This window comes from Lutjanus erythropterus, chromosome 4, assembly GCF_056507025.1.
Source record: "Lutjanus erythropterus isolate fLutEry1 chromosome 4, fLutEry1.hap2, whole genome shotgun sequence".
Taxonomy (NCBI): Eukaryota; Metazoa; Chordata; class Actinopteri; order Lutjaniformes; family Lutjanidae; genus Lutjanus; species Lutjanus erythropterus.
The window spans coordinates 29,640,630-29,664,862 of NC_139320.1; the positions used below are offsets into that span (position 1 = coordinate 29,640,630).

General features: G+C 41.0%; 1 protein-coding gene across 1 annotated transcript in view; it reads left to right on the plus strand.

Annotated features, from left to right (window-relative positions):
* Nucleotides 1-24,233, plus strand: part of slc8a2b (solute carrier family 8 member 2b) — a 238,522-nt gene that overhangs the window by 71,793 nt on the left and 142,496 nt on the right. Inside the window, exon 2 of the mRNA XM_084717566.1 lies at nucleotides 10,616-10,653. The gene's annotated coding sequence lies outside the window, so the exon portion shown is untranslated. The remainder of the gene's footprint in view (nucleotides 1-10,615; nucleotides 10,654-24,233) is intronic.

The following is a 24,233-nucleotide window of genomic DNA, read 5'->3' on the forward strand; positions in this document are numbered from 1 at the left end:
GATAGAAAAACATTTGTCATTTCATATTATGCTCTGTTGTTTATTTCGTTGTTTCGCAAATCGCAGTCGGGGGTGATTCTGAACAGGAGAAGGAATCTGACCAGCCAAGACAAAAAGGAAAGCTTGTACCTTAAAGATGATCTATACTTCTGTTGCATGAAGGGAGTGTGAAAAGACCTACATGGACTAAAAAAAAGTGGACTTTACAAATTACGCTGCAGACTGTTCTCCCCTACAGGCTCAAACACCACGAACCTCCTCTCTGATCTCTTCCTTCTCCTCATCGTTCTGAAGATTTTTCTGTGGTGTTCTGTCTAGAGGTCTTGTGAGTTGCAACCTTCATCCAAGGCCCTCCTGTGCCTCCAGCCGTTAGCTATAGGCAGTGGTGAACTGTGACTATTAGAGCTGGGAATTCAGTTTGGCTAGAAGTTAGCCAGAAACACCAAAAATGCAGCAACATGGAAAAAGATTTGGCTGAAATGAGCAGCAGACAGCCAGGTAGCTTGTGACGTGTTTGTTTTTGATATTAAGAGCTGTAATAATCTATATGAATCATTCTGAATTTCTTTTTGTTGTTCTTATTTCTCTGTTTCAGTACCACACATGTAGCATAGATGTGCAGTTTTCTTATTTCTGTCTCCCAGCACAGCTCTGTCTACTGTGCTGCAGGATTGGAAGTAGCTTTAAAAAAGTTGTTTACAGACTCGGGGACAAGTGCAATTTCAGGCTCCTAAATAACACAGTCCTATGCTGTGTAAGTCCACCTTGAAAAAGGTAGTGCAATCAAGTTAGCCACCTAGCAACAGCGTTGATCTCAACCGCTTCATCTGGAACAGGATATCGCTAGCCTTCATGAAGACCTAATGGGGCGATTTTTAGTCCCACCCACTGTAAATCGAAATGTGATTGGTTAATTCACCTGTCATTTTCTGAACAAACACACAGGCTGTGGCTTTCTGTCCTAACCAATCAGTGAACCAGCTCTAAGCTTTCTCTGCCTAGAGACAACATCAAACAAATCTGGTTGGACAACTCTATTCTGCTGTTTTCAGGACAGTAACACTTTCATTTGTGAAGCAAAGTTGAAAGAAAATTAGGTTTAAATTAGAATAAGAGGAGAACAGCCTAATAATTAAATGATAATATATTTAAATATAACATTTGAAATACTGATATGTTAGGTCTTCTCTGAAGGCCTGTAGGCCCTCGGGGTTTCCCACTGGCTGTAGCAAAGCCTCAGTGAGTGCATTCAGTGCTCCAGCTAAGGTAATGGGCTCACCAGCTTCACTTGATCAAAAGTTTGTCTTCCACAATCAGTCCAGGTGAGGGTGAAGACCAAAATGTAGCTAAATCCAATGCAAAAAGTCTGAGGTCCAAAATCCAAAGCAAAGTTAACAAGAAAACCCTGTCAAGATGCTACAGAAACAAACAGTATGGACAGAATCAACCAATAAGAGCCATAAAAGTACAGCAGACTGCACAGTATATTTTATTAGATGTTCAATTGAAAATTTGCACAAAGCTTTTTAAATAAAAGGAGAGAAATCATCATAATTGAGCAAATACTTTTTATTTCTCATGTATAATTCAAAATGTAATAAGAAATAGGCCTTGAATGAATGAATATAAAATTACCTGCAGTGTGTCGCTCATATCAGAGTGTTGGCGTTGTAGTGAGAGCATGGCCTTGCCTCTTTTAAAGCTCTGAAAATTCTCCATCCATCACCCTGTTATATATCCGTATATCTTGTCTGGCGCCTGCTGTGGCCCGTCAGCCTCTCTCTGGTCCTCCACACCTCCTCCCACTGATCAACACACGCTGTGTCATTTTGAATTTAGGTTGTTTCTTTTTGTCCTCAGACCACCATTGTATCAGAAACTCCTCTGCATTTATCGTTACGTTTCCCTCAGAGTGCCTCCCTTTGACATCAACACAATGACCCTTTCTGTATGGAAACTGGTGAATTAATGAAAGATTTCTCCTCCAAGTGTCTGCAGGAGAAAACATCAGAGCAGACTGTTGTTCCCTCTCTTCATGTCTCACACCAGGTGTCCATCTGTCCGTCCACTTTTCTCTCCCATCTCTGTGCTCTCGTTACTGTTTCTTTAACAGCAGTGTGAGTCTGAAGCTGTACTCTTAGTGCTAATGGTTTCCTAAATGACAGGTAGCAATATGTTTTAATGAGCCTGAGTCAAAAGGGTGAGAGTGAACTCGTCTCATTAGAGTCCTGGGTTGAACTTTATATCTGTCTTTTACCTCTTTTCGGTCTTCTTCACACGGAGAAAAACACTCAGACATTTAATTACCTGCAGAGGTGCAGATGTAAAGGCAGCCATATTGCCAGAATAAATAACTAAACTTTGATATCCTTTACATATCTTCACTTTAGGCAAGAAGACATTAGAAACATTGTGCAGTCAGTACAGTTCAAACAAACTCTGGTGTGTTTGGTTTAGTTCTTTTTACAGTAATGTGAAAGCTGTTAGTTGAACTCTGATACATAAAAAGTTGTGCTTTTCACCAAACTGTAATGAAATAACATATGCACATTTGTGGTATGTGCATCACTGTTACAACAGCTCTACGCCGTGTCAGGTATCAGTCTTACTTTTTGCTGTTGCTGAAAAGGAACAACATGCTGTGTTCATTTACTAGTGTTGACAACTTTTTCCAGGTTAGAGGGGCTGCAGAGTCTTTTTTTCTGAAGCTTTTTCCTTAGTGAGGGTTAGTTAGCAAAAAAGCTCACTGACAGGAACACAAATGTAGCGACACCTGCGAGCCAGTTCAGGCAGTCAACTCGAGCTACACTGTAATCACACGTGGCACGCCTCACACTCCAATACAAACCAAACGCACCCTTCCAAGCTGGCGGTCTAAACCGCTAAAACCTCCCATCTCTCCGTCTGCCTGTCAAAGCCGTTGCTGCTTTGCATCAGCGTCACCTCCTGCTCATTCAGCCCCGGCATCCTGCGGGCTCCGACAGGGGGTCCAAGATATGTGTTCATCATTTCTGAATATCTCCATGTAAACATAATCTGCAAGGAGCGATAAAGTCGGAACTGAATTGTTAATATTTTGGCACAATGTTTGATGAATAAACAGTTAATGCTGCTACAGCTGAGGCCTGTGAGGCAACTTTGGCAAAGAAAAATCAAAGACTGGGATCTTGAGTTAAATTGATATCACTGTGCTTGTTATACTTGCTTCAAGTTTCTTTACTTTGTTGAATGTGTTCAGAATACCAAGTATAACCCTGCTAACTACTTATGCAAATTCATAGTGAGATGGACACTGCAAAATGTGTATCTCATCTGGACTTGTCTATGTGAAGCTCAGTGGACTCTGAGAAGTAGTAATAAATAGAACTGTGAGAGAAAGGAGACTGTTTATGTTCTGGAAAGTAACTGGAAAGACATGATAATTTTGAGGAACTGTTGCAAATACAGCAAACTGTTGCCGTGAAGGAAAGGAACAACTCACTGTACTGACTGTCTTCTTTATCTTGCTGTGCTCCAGCACGATCTGTTCATCGGCAGCCTTCCTTAGGACTCAAAACACCTACACTATTTTTCTTGCTTTTGCCGTCCCACACTGTAGCACCCCCATTAATTTCAAATGCACCTAAAGTCATTTTGTTCTGGAACTGAGCCTGACTAAACAACCAGGTCGACGTCCTCTAAAGAGGTGGATCTTGGTCCAGTTCCAATCAGGTTTTGGTGAGCTTTTGTTTGTGGTTTGAAAGAAAAGTAAGAGTGATGGAAAGTTGAGCCGATCAAAGTGTGCAGCTGCTTCACTCTTCGTGCTTTTTGGGCCTGATTAAATATGTCTGACACATTTCTACAGGCCTAATCGATTCTTGAAAATCTTCTCTCCCTGAGTTTTGGATGTTGTTGGCTGGGCAGGTTGTTGTTGTTTGCAGCAGAAGAGAAAATCAATGTGCATCTGTTCTGACCTGTGGAACCACATCTCATATGAGTGATGATGTCGTCCATGTTTCCAGTTTGTCCTTATGTATTTATGTGTTTGTGTTTGTGTGTATAAACACAACACACATATAAACAGTGTTATATTATTGTCTGGAAACCTGCACAAGTCTGTGTTTACAGCTGAATGTTTCATCTGCCCTGTGACAGGACATGTGTGTGTGTGTGTGTGTGTGTGTGTGTGTGTGTGTGTGTGTGTCCTCATATTGGTTCATACCCGCTTCTCTTGTTTACTGTTGTGCTCTGGCAATATTATATGTCCTGTGAAAGTTTATTTGTTTGTGTGTCTGAGTCTGTGTGTGTGTGTGTGTGTGTGTGTGTGTGTGTGTGTGTGTTTACAGATGCTGGCAGTATAATAATGAGACGAGGGAGACAAACTGTGGTTGACAGATAAAGACAAGACCAACTCTCGTTCTCTCCCTCTAACTTGTTGACCTCTTTCCTTATTCATTGTCTCTCTTCTTTTCTGTCATTCTGTGCCTGTCTCACCCAAAACACACACAAACACACACACACACACACACACACACACACACACACACACACACACACACACACACACACACAAACATACGCACACACACACACCACACACCACAGAAACAGTCACACACTAACACAAACAACATGAGTTATAGTTACTCATTTTGTAATGTCACCGAGCAATGAAAAACAATTTTCTACAAAACTGTGAGATAGCAAGAGGGCAGTGTGTGACTCTGTGTATTTGTGTGTAAGTTTATTTGTTTGTGTGTCTGAGTGTGTGTGTGTGTGTGTGTGTGTGTGTGTGTGTGTGTGTGTGTGTGTGTGTGTGTGTGTGTGTGTGTGTGTGTTTGTGTACATGATGTGCACACAACTACACACCAATAAACTGATTATGGCTTATGATTTCACCTTGATGATGTGATGCAGGTTCCCAGTAATCATCTCTCTTCTGTCTGTCTGTCTCTCCTGCCTCAAGTCTTTATAATGTTTATGCTTTCTCTGTTGCCATAGTTTCTCTCATATCATGACCAGCCTCTGATTGGCTGGCAGGTGAGTGTTCATCATACCAGGACATCTGGTTCCACTGTAACAACCACTCCTCCAAATCTGTGTGCATAACTCGCCTAAACATGGTTTTAACTAAACCCTGATTCTTTGTTTTCGCCTGTAGTTTTGTTGCCACATGGTTAAAAAAATATCAAAGTCAGCAGAGGTGATGTGAGTTTGCTTTGCATCATAGCATGCTTTTAATTTGACAAAGTTGTCTCCTTGATTCCCTCACTTGCTTCTTCTTAACTAACGAGGATGTGAGCAGCAGACGAGGAGCCAAAGTTGCCATCAGAAGCATTAAAGTGCTGCTTAAACTTCTGTCAGTACCAGAATGTGATTATCCTGCGTGGGTCCTGATGATGCAGGAGGACAATCGCCAAAACTGTCCACTCAGCATCACGCCACTTGATAAAAGACTTCTGCGTAGGACGCGCTGGCGTCTTCTAGCTCCTTCAGACGTCTCCTCTCTCCTCGCTCCTCGTCTCCTCTGGGTCCATTTAAGAATTTGAAGATCTGTCATTGTGTCGGAGGGGGAATGACTTCCAGGTCGAAGGTTGAGAAATGAAAATGACAATGAAATGAAAATAATGAAAAACACCCACAGAGTTCTTGACTTTCATTCTTTTTATAAAGACTACAACCCAACAAAGACTGGATTTTTGGAGCAGATACCTATACCGATATTAGGGAGTAAAAACACCCAATATTGATATATTGGACAAGAATTCTCACACAGAATATAATATACATAAAATATCATATATATAATATATATTTTTTTGCAATTTGATGGAGGATAATAGGAAGATATTTTGCAGTTAAATGTTGGTTTATTGTCCAAAATTACATCAGGGCACTGAAACAGGAAATTCTCAGAGATATATATATATATTTTTATCATTATCAATAATGATAAATATCAATATATTATATTTATTATCATTATATCACATATTAAAATCTGAATTAAGGAAAATGATTGAATAAACATAAAATGCTGCTCATAAATCTAGATATTAAAAACAGTTTATATTATGTTCTGAGGAAGTTTTCATATCAGCAGATATCAGACAACACACATGCTGATACTGAAGCTGTGATAGGTCAGATATTGGGCTGAAAATATTGGTCTGCTGAAACAGCCATCATGCTCTAAACAGGACACCATGGCATCTTATCACTTATATTAATAGTAAATCTGACTTATTATCACTTATTTACTTATTGTTGACTTTTGCTCTTTGCTCCAGAATTATACCCCAAAACTTCTCAACATAGTTTAAATTTGTATCTAAAAATACCTGCTCAGTCATTGTAACATGTTACTTGTTACTCCCAGTTGGTCCAGTTGGTGATGTGGTAACTAATTAGGTCTCTGACATCATCACCATGTGCCCTGGGACTGGGAAGAATCTGTACTTGTCAATTACAGTATTCTTGCTCAGCAGAAGGTTACAGGAAGTAATGAAGAAAAGCTCATTAACGCCAGCAGAGAAAACCTGCTGTAACACATGACAGCGGTTTGCCTGTAGCATCACTCTGCTCACATGGACATGATGTGAGCCTGGTCTGCTGTTCAAACACATAAAGAGTCAGATGTTCAATTATTTAATTAAAGAGAAGATTTACTGCGGGTTGTAGAGCTGCAAAGATCAGTCAGTTAACAATTAATCAATTTATCAGTTAGGTGATTGAAAGGATTTTGATAATGAATTAATCATTTCTGCCATTTTTTGTCATTTATGACAGGAAATAATCAGCAGATTCATCGATAATGAATAGAATTGTTAGGTGTTTTTGGTGAAGTGCAGGTGTCTCTGCAGCTCCTGCCTGCAGTCGTCCACAAAACATTCAGCTAACATCAAAATGTCTTAATTATTTCTTCTTTTGCATTTGTGAACAAAGTGGTAAGAAACTTGCAAACCCTCTTTGGCACCGTTGAAATGCGCTTGTACACTTGACACTAATAAGTCAGTCCTAATCATGTGTAAATAATGACTAAAAAGCCTAAAAATTGTCATTTGTGTGTCTTTTTAATTGCTTTTGTGTTCTCCCAACCACTTAACGATGTTCATATTTTTGGAGACATCGGGTTCTTCCTTCTAAATTTTGGATGCCAGAATTTTGTGCCTTTGGGTTAACAACAATCAAATGTTGGGATGTTGAGAGCCGTCCATAATTCATCATCAGAGTGAGATTTTCTCAGGTTTGGTCAGCAGCCAGACACTGCAGCTTCCTTCAGTTCAATAATTATCTTTGCTGCCAACCAACCAGAGAACTCATAACGTGATTTACATGACTGTGTTGAAGAGCAGACTGGATTTATTGAGTCAGACAGGTGGTTAAATAAATTGGTGCTGCTCAGTATGTTTATAACTACAGAACACTGTCTGAGGTGCCCAGAGTTAAGGCTGGTGGTTTATTAGAAATAAAGCTATTGTTTATTTTTTAAATTAAAAAAACTGGTCATAGTCGCACAGGGAGAACAATTTGTTTCCCACACAAAGTGACAGATTTGGCTCCGAATGATGAACAGTGCAGTTCATGGAAAATAAGGTGTGTCAAAGTTTGTTCTTATTTAATTAATAAAAATCTGTGTTTCATATGTTGAAAATGGCTCAAAACATCAGCCGAAACTTGTGAGGCCAGTGCTGACAAAGAGTCAACCTTTTGGGACTAATCTACACAACTTTCTGCTAACCCTTTACTTAAAGTTTTTAACTTTTGACACTTTTGACAGCCGCAGAACCTCGGGCTGACACCTCGTGGTCGGTTCGTCGATCCTTGCTCCTCTCAAATTCTCATTGGACAGGCAGTGTTGCTTTAATGAGCAGAGAAACGCTTCTTAATCCATTATTGTCAAGGGTGTGACATATACAGACCTGATGAATTTGAGTGACAGGCTGAACATTTACTGACTCCAAACTACAGTAACTGACATCGTCTGTACATCAGCCTTCAGCCTCATAATACAGAGGAGCTGAGAGGATAAAATGTTTGTCTGTCGGACTGTTTTTTGGACTAATGTTGTAATATTGAGGGACAGTCCAGAGAAACTGTGTGAACATTCAGCCTCGTTTGTAGCCAAGTTATGACAGTAGTAGATTGGATGCAGATAACTTTCTGTGGATGTACTGCGGTGCACGCTGCGTTCGCTCTGACCTCTATTTATGGACGGAAGCCAGTGTGACCAACATCACACAGTGTGATGCATATGTGTGTGTGTTGTTGCTGTATGTAAATTTACTTGACAGACATGCCCTGAAAGTAACAATAAAGCTGAAAAAAGAACAAGAAATGGACAAACAGCAGGAATTCATGTGGTTGGCAACGCTGTGTGACTTTGATTAGCACTGTTTTGGCTACCAGCTGGAGTACACTCAGTGCTCTGTGGCTGATTTAATTAACAACATGCAGTTTTCGTCCCTAGTTGACCAGTATTTTCTTTGGTTGACTACAGCCCTGGTGAAAACTCCACCAGACTGCAACAGACTCTTTTTCAAAAAGGACCACAAATGTACTTCTGGTTAGCTATGGTTGGTTAGCTATGACTGCTTGCTAGCTGTACCGCTACGCTACGAGGCCACACCCCTTACTGTGGTTGTTCTGTGTACCTTTACTCCACCATCTCTGCCCACTTTTCATCATTCTTTTGGGCTCGGACCTGGAGGTGCGGTTACATGTTAAAGAACTCGGATCTAGATTAGAACATGTTTCTGTTCCGTCTCATCTCTTCTGCCGAGATCTTCTCAGTCACCATCAACCACTATCATCATTGTTAAAGCTGAAGGCTGCAGCTGACAGTGGAGCAGAGCCTTGAATGCATCTTTAAGAGGTTGAAATGTTGTGTATGGGAATACTCTCATCTCTGTGTCTTTCCTCTGACAGCTGGCTGCTTCAGCTCTGGGTGTTTTCTACACTTTCTGACCTCTTTTATTCCTTTTTCTTTCTCTGTCATCGCCCTTCTCTTTGCTTGTGTGTGTCTTTCACACATATGTACGCTTGCTTTTATCTTTCTTTTGTGCACACAGATCAATAATCCAATCTATACGGCCTGGTTGTGAGAAGAAAGAAGCTCTCATCAGTATCACAGGCACGTCTCAAACAGGGGAAAGCCAGACAGGTGGACAGACAGGTAGTTAGTCAGACTGAAAGGGAGGCCGTCAGACAGACAGACAGGTTGATGAATTAGCTACTGAAGCCTTGGCAAGCCGTCACCTCATCAGCCCCCACAGCCCGCCGAGACATTCAAATTCCCACGCTTTCTATGTGTGCGTGCTCTCTGGCAGGTTCTGCTTTAAACTACCGAGACGTGTTGGCAGAATCAGGAACACACAAGTTTGGCTGCTAGAACAAATGAAGCACTGTCCTGAAGTTTTAAAGGATTTTATGGGATTAAAGCAGCCACTGATGACACCTCTTAGAACCAAAGCACATCATCGAGTTTTCACTGTCAAACTGCAGTAACTGGCACTAAAACACACACATACCCTACTCAAGACAAATATCTCGTTTCCCTGGGTTTGCAAAAGAAGTAAGGACTCTGATTCTCCTAATGAGTTTCTACAGTTGCAATTGGAATAAATCCTTTAATCCAAACAGTGAAACCAAACAGGTTCTTTATTGATCTTAGACAGTTTTGTTTTGGTGTCTCAGGACCTAAAGGTTCAGAGAAATTAGTTTGGGATTAGAGGGACGCTGCGCTGTATCAGGCTGATCTCTGGAGAAATACATGTGTGTATTCAGAGTCACACTGTGCAAATGTGTCTTTATTTCTGTTTATATCTTCTGAAAATGTGATGCAGCGCTTCATTTGAGAGGTGACGCTGCTTTTAAGAGTCCCTTCAAGACTGGCAGACTGTTGATTAGGAATGTTCCCGATGACTAATGTAACTGTCGGTTAAATGCAAAATTTGATTTAGACTAGTCAACTAGTCTAACAGGAAGAAAACACAGAAATCTCACACATCCCTGCTGTTACTGCTTGTAAAATGTTTTTATAACTAAAATGAATGGACATTGTCCTGTTTGAAACCAATAATCAATGTTGACTTCTCTTTAGCTTATGTAATGCACGTAAGTTACGTTAACTTACGAAAGTTACACAAAAGCACAATCTTTTCCTAAAACTGAAAAGTAGGTTTTATGCCTTCATTTTGAAAGTCTACCTGGACACTGCGTATCTTTTTTACCGGTGCTGTGCATGAGTGAATGTGCTCATGTTTTTGGTGAACTGAAGGAGTCAGTTTGCATCTAATGAACATGGGACTTGTTCCCTTCTGAGAGTGTTAATGATGTTCGTATTGTCAACTGACAAAACAAGTGTGATGCAGCAACAAGCAAAGAGAGAGAGAGCTAAAGTTTGAGCTAAAGTCTTGTGAAGTGTGAGCTTACACAACACTGTTTATTACTGCTAACTTGACACCAAAGCCCTGCATGTGCATTTTTGGCACTAGAGGGTCAGCATTATAGCGTCATAGTATGAAGTGTTACTGATCAAGATGCTGTATTTGACAAACTGTACTGTTTATGTGTATACTGTAATACTGTAATCGACTGTGTTCATCCACTGATCATATTTTCTTTACTGTTTCAGGGCAGCTGAACCACCACCACCCCATGAGTTTGGTTTGGGTAAGTCAACTGTCTTTATGTATTCATGTGGAAATAAATGGTGCAATCTCACACACACAGACGGAAGTACAACCCACTGTAAGCAAAGTTGTGATGAGCAGTTGGTTTATGCATGAACAAATGTTTCATGGGGAGAGATCCAGCCACACACACACACACACACACACACACACACACACACACACACACACACACACACACACACACACACAACAGGAATCTCAGTGAGGGAGTCACGAAGAGGCTGCTTTGTTACTGAAACCATCTCTCTCTCTCTCTCTCTCTCTCTCTCTCTCTCTTCTGTCTCCTCTGGTTTCCATCCTTCTCTCTGAATACTAAACATCACTGCTGTTATCCACTGCCAGGAAACCAAGAGTGTGTGTGTGTGTTTCAAACTATTGTTCACACATTAACCAACTGCTCCCTGTGACTTTCTGTAGTTTCATATGTAAATGTGTGTGTGTGTGTGTGTGTGTGTGTGTGTGTGTGTGTGTGTGTGTGTGTGTGTGTGTGTGTGTGTGTGTGTGACTGTGACTGTGCATACTTCTGACTACAGTTTCATCTTCGAAGTGTTTGAGTGTGTTTGTGTGTGTGCTGTAAATACAGGCATGTGTGTTTTTCACGGTTGCCCCATTAGAGTACTCTGTGTGTGTGTGTGTGTGTGTGTGTGTGTGTTTGTGTGTTTGTGTGTGTCCTCCCTCAGGGCTTCATGTAATGTTGCAGTGTGTAACAGGAGAACAGGGACTTTTTGCCAATTACAAACAGACGATTATCTCCACATCTGTAACATTTGTCTCAATCTTGTACTTTTTCTATTTTTGCTTCCTTTTTTCTGCTCATTGCTTTGCAGTATTTTGCTGTTTTATTTGATATTTGCATTCATCATTCAAGCATATTTTATTTACATGGAACTTGGCAAGTTTGCATTCCCAAATAACAAAAAGAGGTGCCTTTTTTATTTTGCAAAATTTGAAACCCAGAAATTCTGCAAAGTAGCATCTGCAAACTTCACACACCTCACTCATGTGTGTTATCCTGACCGGCCTCTAGCTTTTGCCAAGTCAGGAAAGCAAAAGAGGCTGCAGATACAGATTTCACTCTGAGCTCTTCAGGAGCCTTGTTATATTTCACTGAGACGATTTATTCAGGGTTGGATCTGCTGTCTGTGTCCACAGCTGATCTCTCATTCTACAGCCTGATATTTTTTGGGCATATTTATGACTGTATGCCCAAGGACTCCTTGTGGTGATTAACAGTTTTTGAATACTATTTTTTCTGATTGAACTATTTATTTCATATTGACTGCTGACTCTTCATTCCTCTTAACTCTAAATTAGGTGCTACAAGTCACCACAACTGCTAGACTAAAAACATGGTTCAAAAACTGGCATTAAACCGTCTAATTCCTTATGATCCACTGAAGTAAGCCACAGTAGAAGATGAATAAATCCCAGCTAAGTGTTTGGAGCACTTAAAGGACCAGTGTGTAATAATTACAGGAATTTATGTACATAAATGAGATATATTATATATAAGTATGTTATTTATTATTATCAATCAACGTAAACTCATAATCTATATGTTCCCGTTACTTTAGAAATAGCCATTTATAGTTACATACGGTCGGGTCGCCTTACGGAGATCATCATCCTGCGCCGTCTACGGCAGCGCAGAGCGGACACGCTGCACTAACGGTGAGTCTTGGGAAGCCCATGGCGACCTTATGTAGACGCCGCAGCGTAAACACGGAAGTAGACGGGGAGGATAGACGCGGGTGATTGCTGGCAGATCATTTAGCGTTGTGAACCTTGACTGGCACAGTTTTGACAAATGGAGGATCATACATACACTGTACCAGAACAAAAAGCAGCGGACAGTGAATCCCCGTCATCCAAGAAGCGGAGACGCGAAGAAAGTAAACGCAAGCATGACGGGAAACGGCAAAAACATGAATCAACATCGGCATAGTGTTTACACGATGGAAATCGCTGATAGAGGACAAACGTTTTCACAGTGACGCCGAGGTTGCCTGTTTTCTGCTGGACAGGTAATTCATCCTACACACATAATTGTAGTTTGTTGTGAGAGAGCTTTCGCTCGCCTTTTTGTCCGCTGGCGGCCACCGTACTCTTGGTGAGAGAGGGGCGGTGTCGTGGTACATCCTCTTAGTTGCAATCTAAGGTTTGAACGTTAGATACCGCTGGAAATCACACACTTCTCCTGTAAGGTTAAATTTTGTTTCTTATAAACATGAGAAATTGTATGATAGTGGTATGACTCCTAAAATACCAAAATCTGAACCCTCTGAACAGCCATAACTTCCACTGGGACATGCAGGCTATGTCTGAAATTATTTAGAAGCTCAGCTTTTGTGAGATTCTCCATTAGAAAACTCTAACATCCCTCCTACGTGTGAAAAAGACACAAAATCAATACATCTAGTTTAGATTTCTGACATGTTGGTCGCAGCTCTTTGTATCGGATTTCTGTCTTGTCAAAATTCTCTTTCATGTCCAAAAAGACAGCATGATTTACCCTTCTTAAAGCTGAGGTGGGCAGTTTATTTTTGGCAAAAGTTCAATAAAATCCTCTCAGCTTAATGTAATTCAAGTGGAGTCAGAGAAAACTAGACTTGTGCTCTTCCTCTCGACCTTTTGGGCTTCAGAAAATCTGGTCCATGACGGGAGACTTTGGTCAAACACAGGATGGGAGCTGATTGTTGAGTCTCATTCTTAAAATGTCAGTATTTGACGACCTGGAAATGAGACTCAATATGCAACATTTTTTCCACGTTTGCTTCTTACCTCTTTAACATAGTTTTACGTACAAAATACATCCATAAACATGAATCCATGAAATCTGAAATTATTCTCCAGAATTGTAGCTCTAGATCCATAGATTTGCTGTAAAGTCACCTGGTTGCTTGAAAAGTTTTTAATAAATAACAATCTCATTCATTTATTGTTTAAGTTTATGCAATCAGGTGAACCCAGGACACTCAGTTTCAATACCACTACTGTATTTACTGCATCTTAGAGAAAACTGACACAAAACTAGACAAAAACACATCTACATAAGAAAACATTCACTATACAATAGAAACAACTTAATTCAAAACTTCTCCGCTGGTTGCATCTGGCATTGCAGCAGGTGTTTCACCATCACCATCACCATGTAGTTTGTTTTTTTGTGAAGAAACTCCTGAACTGTATTTGGACAAACAGTGTAACACTGTGGTGTCTCAGTGAGTGACAATTTGACTCTCTTCTTTAAAATAGTCCCTTTCATTCAGGATGATAAAATTTGGGCATTTCTATATAAAATATCTCACCGTAGCTGTAAGCAAATATGCAAATAAACTTGACGATGCGTTTCCATTCAGTTTGCTGGAAGGAGTAAAAACTTGGACAGAAACAGAACTGCAGAAAATGTGTCGGCAGTTCAGTAGTAAAGAAGGAAAGTGTTGCTGAATTGTGCTGCTGTGCAGTGAGACTAAAACCTCAATCAGGCCTCTGATTTTTCTTCATCATCCATCTCTTCTTTGTCTCTCTGTCCTTCTCTTCTTGTCCCTGCCTCCCTCTTTTTTGTCTTTCACACCTTATTCCTGTCTCTTTCTATGTTTCTCTCCATATCACAGAGCGGTTGCCTGTGGATCATAAATTCACATCATTTTACATCCTCCTCCTCCTCCTTCTCCTCCTCCTCCTCCTCCTCCTTCCTTCCCTCCATCTCAGAGGTTTAATGGTGACAGTGATTGGGCGCCATCAGCACGGCTCAGATGATATAATGAGTTATACTTCTGATTGGAGAACTAACCTGTAATGACTCAGGCAACCGTCCAATGGGAAGAGGTGCTTTTGGAATAATTACCCACCATCACAGTGATTTATGATCCAGTCATTTCTTTTCTTCTTCCTGTATTTGCCACAATGATCATTTTTATTCTTGTCCTCTTCATTTACACTTTATTACTCTCATTTTATCACATTTTATTACACTTTATTACCTCTGAGCAACATTTCTTAGAATGTCTCTGATTCTGTGGAAATGTCTGCTGTGTGTGTGTGTGTGTGTGTGTGTGTGTGTGTGTGTGTGTGTGTGTGTGTGTGTGTGAATATGGAGAAGTTTGGGGTGGATGGAGGGAATCAACAGACACATTACTTTCACCCAGGAGACTGCAGTTTGTGTCCAAATATAACATGAAGTCAATGTTGATTTATTTTAGCCGCGTATGCTAACGTACTTAACATATTTACATGATGTCTGTGATGTACTTACAACACATACGTAACTTAACTTCTGTAAGTAATTTACTTACAATATTTTAACCCAAAACACGATACTTTCCTAAATCTAATCAAACTCTGACAACGTGAACCACGACAAAGATCACCATGACAACAAAGGTCAGCTGACTGTTGTTACCTCATCCAAAAGTCATAAAATGCAGTTGACCAAACAGCGTGAAATGTCACAGGAAAAGCTTAAAAAGTGTAGACATTACACATGAAATGTCTGTAAAAGTGGCATGGCATTTATTTTATTTATCATATCGTATAAAATCTGCAGAACAAATTACCTCTAGGAACCTTAAAAACTATGTTTTTTGCAGTTGTAAGGTCTCCTCTCTGTTCTTTGTGTTCATTTCGACTGTATGTGAGCACGCTTACTGATAGCTTACAGGTACGGACAAACAGAGCAGTACCACTGGATGTTGTGGTGGTCGGGGTTGTGTAGCCAAGAAGTTCATGTCACAGTGTATTTAATGTCCACACAGACGACCGCCGTCTGCAACGTTGCCTCCACTTCTGCCTCTTTCTCAAGAGGAACATTATTACAACCTCCTCCTGCATCACCACGCTGGCTATCAAAAAATGTTTGACTCTTTTTCTTCTTCTTTGGGGTAACGTCTGACTCTGAGTTGCGCCCTCTAGTGGATATATTGGTCAACATCCATGCCAACTTAAGGATGCATGAAAGTACCAGTTACATTGTTTGAAACAGACAAGTCTAATTTGGTATGCCCAGTAAATGGGGCATAAATTAGCCTTAAAGTGAACATGAAGTTGGAAAAATAAAACATGAGTGCATGTCTCGGTCACCTACAGTTGTACTGCTTCTTACATCATTTTAACAACATGTTAACTTGTCATCTCTGGTTCAGGCTTCAGTTTCTCTGCAACCAAAACCTGAGTCTGGGACATTGTTACATTTTGCGGGCTGTGCATTATAGACCATTAAGTCCCTTTGACACCGCTGCTGTTTTCATTGATTTCTGAGGGTTTTCTGTTCGGGTGAAGTGATGTAATGAGAAGTGGAAACACCAAATGGGTGGTCTGTGTCGAGGAGGAGAAGCAGGAACCGCAGCATCATTAAAACAGAAAAATCTGTTTTCATCAGCTTTTATTGCAGCTTTTCTTTATTGATAGGCCAACGTTTCTGCCTCGGGCAGGAGTCAAACAGTAAAGCTGCTGGATGGAAATAAATCTTTACACTCTAACAACATTCATGCTCAGAGCTTCTGTGCCACTACCTGCTCAGCACACCCTCACACACTCATCTTCTAAATCATGTAAGGATTGTTTGCCAGAGGCTTTCATATTTCCTCTTTGCTCCCAGTCCTTCAGTTTGCAGAATACAAATCTGTGACCCCAAGGGGTTTGAACCCATAACCTCTCTGTTACCTTCAGGCAGAAAACAAACCACTTTTTTTTTTTTTTTTTTTACTTCTCAGCCATCAACTCATCTATTACTGCTCACTGAACAACACAGACTGATGCACACCACAAGCTTTGAGTTACCGGATGAAAAAAATTGAAGTATAATCAATATTTCTCTATTAGAAAACTCTAACATCCCTCCTACGTGTGAAAAAGACACAAAATCAATACATCTAGTTTAGATTTCTGACATGTTGGTCGCAGCTCTTTGTATCGGATTTCTGTCTTGTCAAAATTCTCTTTCATGTCCAAAAAGACAGCATGATTTACCCTTCTTAAAGCTGAGGTAGGCAGTTTATTTTTGGCAAAAGTTCAATAAAACCCTTTCAGCGTAATGTAATTCAAGTGATCTGGGAGAAAACTAGACTTGTGCTCTTCCTCTCGACCTTTCGGGCTTCAGAAAATCTGGTCCATGACGGGAGACTATGGTCAAACATAGGTTGGGAGCTGATTGTTGAGCCCCTCTTTAAGGTAGGTTTGTGTACAAAATACACCCATAAACATGAATTCTCAATAACGTTTTGTTGTTGCTGTTTTGCCTTCATTTTGATGGTAGAGAGAAAAGAAGTGGGAGGAAAGAGATGAGGGATGACATGTATTATAAGTCCTTTACGAAATAATAAAGGAATAATATTTTTTTCAGAGCTGTTAAATAAAAAGAAAATAGATAAATAAAATCAATATTAGTCATAAAAAAACTACATATGTAAGAAAAAGAATATACTTCTGGTAGTAATTTTTAAATGTGGACATAAATTTCATTTGACATTTTCAATGTTTGTTTATTTACTTAAGTGCACATGACTTATTCTAATCAGGTACCACCATTTGGGGTCTGTGGCACCCGTGAGCATGTTGCAGGACGCTGACTGGTCCACAAGACGCTGAATTTTCACATGCAATTTTCACAAGGAATTTGATGTCACTTCCTGCCGCCAGTAGGTGGCGCTATGACTGTCTCCTGATTGTTGTATTGTTGTGTTCAAGGTGCAATTATTATCAAACACACGAAGTTTGGTGCAGATCGGACCATTCATACCCAAGTTATAGCAATTTTGTGTTTCATGGTGAGACATCAAAATTCGACGACGCCTCACAGCCGCACCCTTTAACGATAGAGCAATGTTTTGAAAACTTTTGATCACAAAATAGTCTGGATAGTAGCCAGTGATTTTGAAGTCGTTATGATGAATCCTGTAGGAGGAGTTTGTTAAAGTACAACACGTGGAAAACTCCTGTAGGGTTTAGCCTATGGATCCAAGAGCCTTTTTTGTATGTCTGGGTGTGATACGTTTGTATACTGAGTTTGGTGCATGTCGGTGAAACATGCTGTTGGGTTGTACTCTTTAGAAGGCGCTATTGAGCCATTTCACCTCGCCCACTGGCGCCAACCATAATACACATAAATTTTCACTGTAACTAATGCAACCACCAAATTTGGTGAGTTTTTGAATATGATAAAGCCCCCAAAAGACAATTCATTTGGAGGAATGGACTTCTGGAGTCAGTTTGGTGACTAGACCAGGACGTCTCAAGGTCTGTACCGAGGTCCAGATGTGGACCAGACGGCAAGTCAGTCTAGACCCACTGAACACCTCGTTATGAACACAATGTTATGAATGTTGAGTGTTTCTATTTTTAAGTAAATTTTTTTTATCAATACATCTTTAGGGACATTGAACATAGCTAGAGATCACTCACAGTGAACGTGTCCACAGATGACTGTGGTTTTAATGTGTCTTATTTCCCCGTCATTGACATCGTATCCATGGTGACGTTAACTGCTGCAGAGTCTTACGTGTTGCTGCTAATTTAGTTTGACGATCCTGACTGTCCTGATCTTGAACGCATGTCTCCTCAGGTAATACATGAGTTGATTAAATGTTATTTTGTCATCTCCAGTCATTCCTGACTGGACCTTTGAGCGTACTGAGAGTAAATCTGTAAGACCTGTCAGCAGATTCATGAAACTCCAGCAGGTTTGAGATCATTTAAACCAAAGTTTAAAAGTGACACTTTCATGCAGAGACTCAGTCAACTGTGTAATCAGTTCTGAACGCTTCACGGTCTCCATGAAGAATATTTGAATGGGCTTATAAACCATCGCTGCTTGACCAGCTTCCTGTCTTATTTCAAGCTGGTGTATCGGGTCGACAGCCGACAGGCGTGTGCGTGTAGTCGGAGCCGCGCTGAGCGGCACCACGCCGCCTGACGTGATTCATCTTGTGTCCACAAAAGGTTCCTTTCCTGTGTGAGTCGTCTCTAATGGCTTCTGCCTGGATACAGTGGTGGCGGACGGGTGGAGGGGAGGAGTGTGTGGGTCATTATTGGCTTTCAGAGAGGAGACCAAAGGGGAATGTGTGTGTGTGTGTGTGTGTGTGTGTGTGTGTGTGTGTGTGTGTGTGTGTGTGTGTGTCCATAACAAGGATATAATTGATGATGACTTGAAGAGGACTTGACTCAAGTGTTTGTTTAAGATGACACATTTTCCTTCACCCTGGTGCATTCCTCTCTCCCTCCATCCTTTTCCTCCCACACACACACGCACACACACACTATTCTCTCCAGCTGAATCATGTGTGTGTTGTGACGTCCCCTCAGTTAACACATCCTAATAAGGTCAGGAAGAAGCAGAGATGGAACGATATGTTTGTCTTTATCACCACTTAGCATTCTGACCTCTCTCCACACACACACACACACACACACACACACACACACACACGTAAAGATCTCTTTGTATTCATTTGCTGCTATCTTCCATGTCTTCCTCCGTCTCGCTCGCTCGTCTTTTTTGCACCGTGGAAACTTTTCAAGAACTCACATCACTTATTTCTTCCACCGGAGGCACTTCACTCCAGGTCTGACCTCCTGCTCAGACACCCATCCCCAGAAAAGCCTCCGAAAGTGAGACCATATTTTTCAATGTGCTGCACACTGCAGGGGTGGAGATTGCTGTAGCGAACACTGATGCCTGGAACATAACCTTTACCATAACCTGCTTTTCCATTTCTGTCAATTTGTGGCCGGTTGATTGAAAAAAATCGTCAGCAGTCAGACAACATAGACATGGATTATCCAGGATTTACAAAGATCAAACAATCTCGCAGCACCTTTCATTTTGTATTACATTCTATGTATTTAGTACGTTTTATGTCCAAGTCGGTGCTCTGTGTTTGACCTGGCTGTGAGACAAATTTTCCCTTGGGGACAATATAGTTGGAGGAAGACGACAGCACTGCCAGCCCTGTGCTGTTCAGTACAGACATGCAGGTTTTCCATCAGGACACACTGACATTTACAAGTTTTATGGATTTCTTTATGTTCTACAGTATATTGTTAGCAAGACTGTGTTTGCAGAGGTGATGATCAAGGGTCCCAGAAATGAGACTGACCATCAGATACAACTGGGATGCACTGTTACACTCTGGGCTTATTTAATTGCATGTGCACATGAAGTGCTTGTCTTTGGCAGAAAACTGCTGGCAGGAGGCACTCAGGAGCACAGGTGTCATAGATAGTAGAATAATAAGTGGATGGAGCCACCATGCCATTGGTTTGTGACCTACTGTTTGACACCAGTAAGATTGTGGAACTGGTGGGTGATGCACTATGATTCAGGCGGTGCTTGGCTTTGGCTTGTCCATTCAGCAGAATATGATGGTGGCCTGCCTGGTCACAATCTTTCTCTTATTACAGCTCAACAATCACTAAAATATGTCTCTGAAAACATTTTGAGCAAGAAGTAGGTCATGTAGTAACTAAATATGATATCTGTGTCTTGTATCTAATATCACTTTTCTACTTTTTCTGTTTTTTACTTGAGTCGTTGTAAACACTTTGCACTGCAGACAGGAAGAAGAGAAGAGAGGAAGAGAAATAGCTGCAGGAAAGAGAGAAAGGAGGGGTCAGAAACAATAAAACACTGAAAAAGAACAGAGGAAGGAGAGAGAGAAAAGATGTGAAACTGTGGGGGAGTGAAAGAAAAAGCAATAAGAGGACATAAAGACAGGTCAGAGGAAAACAACTTGGCGAGGTGTAAAAAGATGGGAAAATGAGCAAGAAGTACCAGAAGAAAAAAGTGAAAAAAGTTATTCGAGTAAGACGTTACCTTCGCTTCACCTGGTTCAGCCTCCACCTGCTCTGATGGGGGCTTTTCTTTTGAAACTTTTTGGCACAGCGAGTCAAACCATGCCTCACTGATTTGCCTTCCCATTACCACCTTTATAGTGCCAACCTGTGCCAAGTTGCACCTGAAATGGTCTCAGCGACCTTGGCAACCCCTTGGCAACCCCTTTGTCTCCCTGAAACAAGTGTGTTGCAGGAGAGAAAGATATTTTTAAGTGTCTGCTTTCAGCTCTCAGTACTTTTCTAGCTTCTGACTGAATCTCTGTGGTTTTTAAAGTTTAGTTTCTGTCCGGCGTCTGTGTTTGTACTTTCAGGTATCTGCTGAACCTCACTGCTTCATGTTCGATTTCAGCTGATGGGAGTCGTTGCTGCCAATAAATGCACTTTCAAACATGTGGCCCTGTTGTAATGGAAGTGCAAGTCTCTGCCTTGTTTGGCTGATGTGCCGAGTCAAACTGAGTCAGCACATGTGTATGGAAAAAGGGGTATATATGTGTGTTTGTGTGTGTATGTGCGTTTGTGTTTGTGAATTTCCCCGGTGTGAGATCAATAAAGTTTATCTTATTCCATCTTAGGAGCTGAATGCTGCCCTCGTTCCAACACACAGAGGAAAGGACACAGAAACTAGTGCGACTATAAATGACAGCGAAATGTGATGTGGTCTCTTGTTTCTGCTCTGTCTGTCTGACATGTCATAAAAAGGACAGAGAGACCCTTCTTATTTAATATACCATTGGTTGTGTGAAAAGTAGCGACAGTGGCGACACCGGCGCACTTCTTAAAAGTTCAGAGATTTTCAACTTGATGCGCTCGGAGCGGCTGCACAGAAATATTGGTGTTTTCTGAAATAAGACGCTGGCTGTAACACTTTTTTTCTTTTTCCCAGCGGCTGCATGCTGCCACACACGTTCTCTCCTCATTTGAAACAACTGAAAAAAGACACTGCTGCTCAGAAAAAAAAAACCAACTATTTTTGGACACAAGCCCTGAAGCGGTATATTGATGAAAAAAGGAGCCACTCACTCGACTTCCGCTCTGCGTTCTTCTCTTCTGTGGTTCCTTCCTTCTCTCCATTATAAATTCTCTTCCACTCCGTTGCCTCGTCTCACATTTCTCTCGCTGCTAGTTGGCTGAATGTTTAGCTTTTCTCTCTCCTCCTCCTCCTCCTCCTCCTCCTCCTCCTCCGCTGGCTTCTTCTCCTCTCCCGGCCATCCATTTCTCTCCGTTCCCTCCCTCTTGCCTTTTCGTTTTTTATTTCCCACAGTCCAACTCCTCCTCTTTCTCACTTTTTCCTCTTTCTTTCTCATTGTCATTCTCTCACCTTCCCACTCTCTTCTTACTTCTTTCCCAGTTGTTTTCCTCTCACCTGTATTTATCTCCTCTTATTGCTTTTTCTTTCACTCCCCCACAGTTTCACATCTTTTCTCTCTCTCCTTCATCGGTGTTTTACGACCCCCTCCTCTTCCTCTCTCTGTCTCTTTCCTGCAGCTATTTCTTTTTCTCCCTTCCTCCTCTTCTTCTTCCTCTCTGCAGTGCAGATCTGTCAGCCCACACCCGGAATCTCTTTTCTTCATCCTCCATCCATCCCTTCATCACTGTAACCTTCACTGACACACCAGCTGTACAGTAATAAGGTGCCGATTTAAAAATAAGGAAATAAAATAAATAAAATCAGGTAAAATCAGGTTTCTATTCATATTAACATCACCTGAGGGTCACCTCCAGAAATGAAATGACTCCCAAGCTGCTGTATTTGACATGTTGGCAATGAGAACAAGCTGCCCATGAGGAGCGTGCCAATGGCTAAGACTCGTGGGATTTTGTAAACAGCAACATCCCTCTTGAGCCACAGAAGCTTTTTCAGAACCTCACGGGAGCTGGAGCTGTTGAACAGCAGCATAGTGATCATTGTTTTATAAGTTTATCTAATGTGTCATGTAAATTTCATCACCTAGATACATACTTTTTTGGGAATATCTCCAAAAATCCACAGGAGCATGAGAGAAAGAGACTAATGACAAAGAACACACACAAAACACACACACACACACACAAAACACACACTCTGCCTTAACTTTGCATTTTACTTTGAGGTGAAGTTTAATTAGATATCCGTGACACTGTTTTACTGCACAGATGTCTTGCTCCATGTCAGTGGTTTTCGAATGGTGTGGTGGGAGCCTGGTTCAGGTGTGCCTTGAGATTTTGGCTTGCCCCTCGGTGAGCCTCGGGAAGAAAAAGTTTGAAAACCACCGCACAAGAAATTCAGCTTATTCCAGTCCAACTTCTGTGATGCTTCACTTTCAGCTTCATATTCAAGTTTAAAATTCAAGGGTCCAGTTGTAGTTGCTTCCAAGTAAAGGGGTGTAAAATGTACAGGAAATTAAGACCCAACTTTTTTATCCGCCTGAGAACATGGCGACATTCTGTTTTTGTGGATTTGTTCTCCGCTTCATCAATAGATGTTACCATAAACCCTACACTCTTATTTCCATCTATATGCTTGTTAATATGCAGAACATTTGGAATTTCTCAACTTAACATTCATACTTAACATTTAAATTAAGAGGTTGGTCAGTCAATCTATTTATAATCTGTTGGTTGTCAAAATAGTTGCACATGAATTTTCAGTCGATTAAATGTGAAGTAAGGGTTTCTTGAGAAAAGTAAGTGGCTGTGTAATAAGTGGGATAATGTCCAGTGTAGAGCTGTAATAATAAATCGATTAATCCGTTTGAGTAATTTTTTAAAGAAAAAAGTTGAACTCTCTGATTCCAGCCTCTTAATTGTGAATATTTCCTGGTTTCTTTACCCTGGTATGACAGCAAACTTTGGCTTGTGGACAAAATAAGAGATTTGAGGACATTACCTTAAGTTTTGATAAAAACTAATGAACATTTTTCACAATTTTCTGACATTTTATCGACCAAATAACTAATCAATTAATAAGCAAATAACCAGAAAATAGCCAACACTTTAACTGACTATGAAAATAATCATTTGTCCAGTAAGCAGGACATTATTGTGAAATAAACCTCAACAAGATGATTCAGGACGCCAACATGAAGCTCACTGTACATGATCCCTTACATACAAACTTCAGCTGACTGTCTGGACGACACTAAAAGTTGAGTTGCATGAATATTGTATTTGGAGCGAAGCAGTGGTGTGTGTCAGTGTGCAGTGCTGGTGATGAGTCTGTGTGTGTTTGTGTGTCTTGTTATCTCATGTATCAGGTTATCTTGTTAATCACTAAATGAAGGCAGGCTTCAGTGATCACAACACACACGGCATCGAGCCAGGTGCCCTCACACATTAAACATGTAAGAAAACACCTTGTTTAAAACACAGCAGTGTGTGTGTGTGTGTGTGTGTGTGTGTGTGTGTGTGTGTGTGTGTGTGTGTGTGTGTGTGTGTGTGTGTGTGCCTCTTGTTTCAGCTCTGAAAAGGTGACAGCTGATGTACAGCGTGATTACCAAGGAGCGGAGGTGGTGGTGTTTGGGTATTTGATAAGCACACACACACACACACACACACAGTAATGAGGGGAGCATTAGCTGGCATGGAGGGTAGACAGCCCCATTGTAATTATAGAAGGCGCCCGGGGGTGGGAGATGGATGGCTCTCAGTCTCACACACACACACACACACACACACACACACTGCTCAGAGACCAGGGGGAGAAAGAGAGACAGCGATGGAAGAAAGAGGAAGAGAGGGATGAAGGCGGGA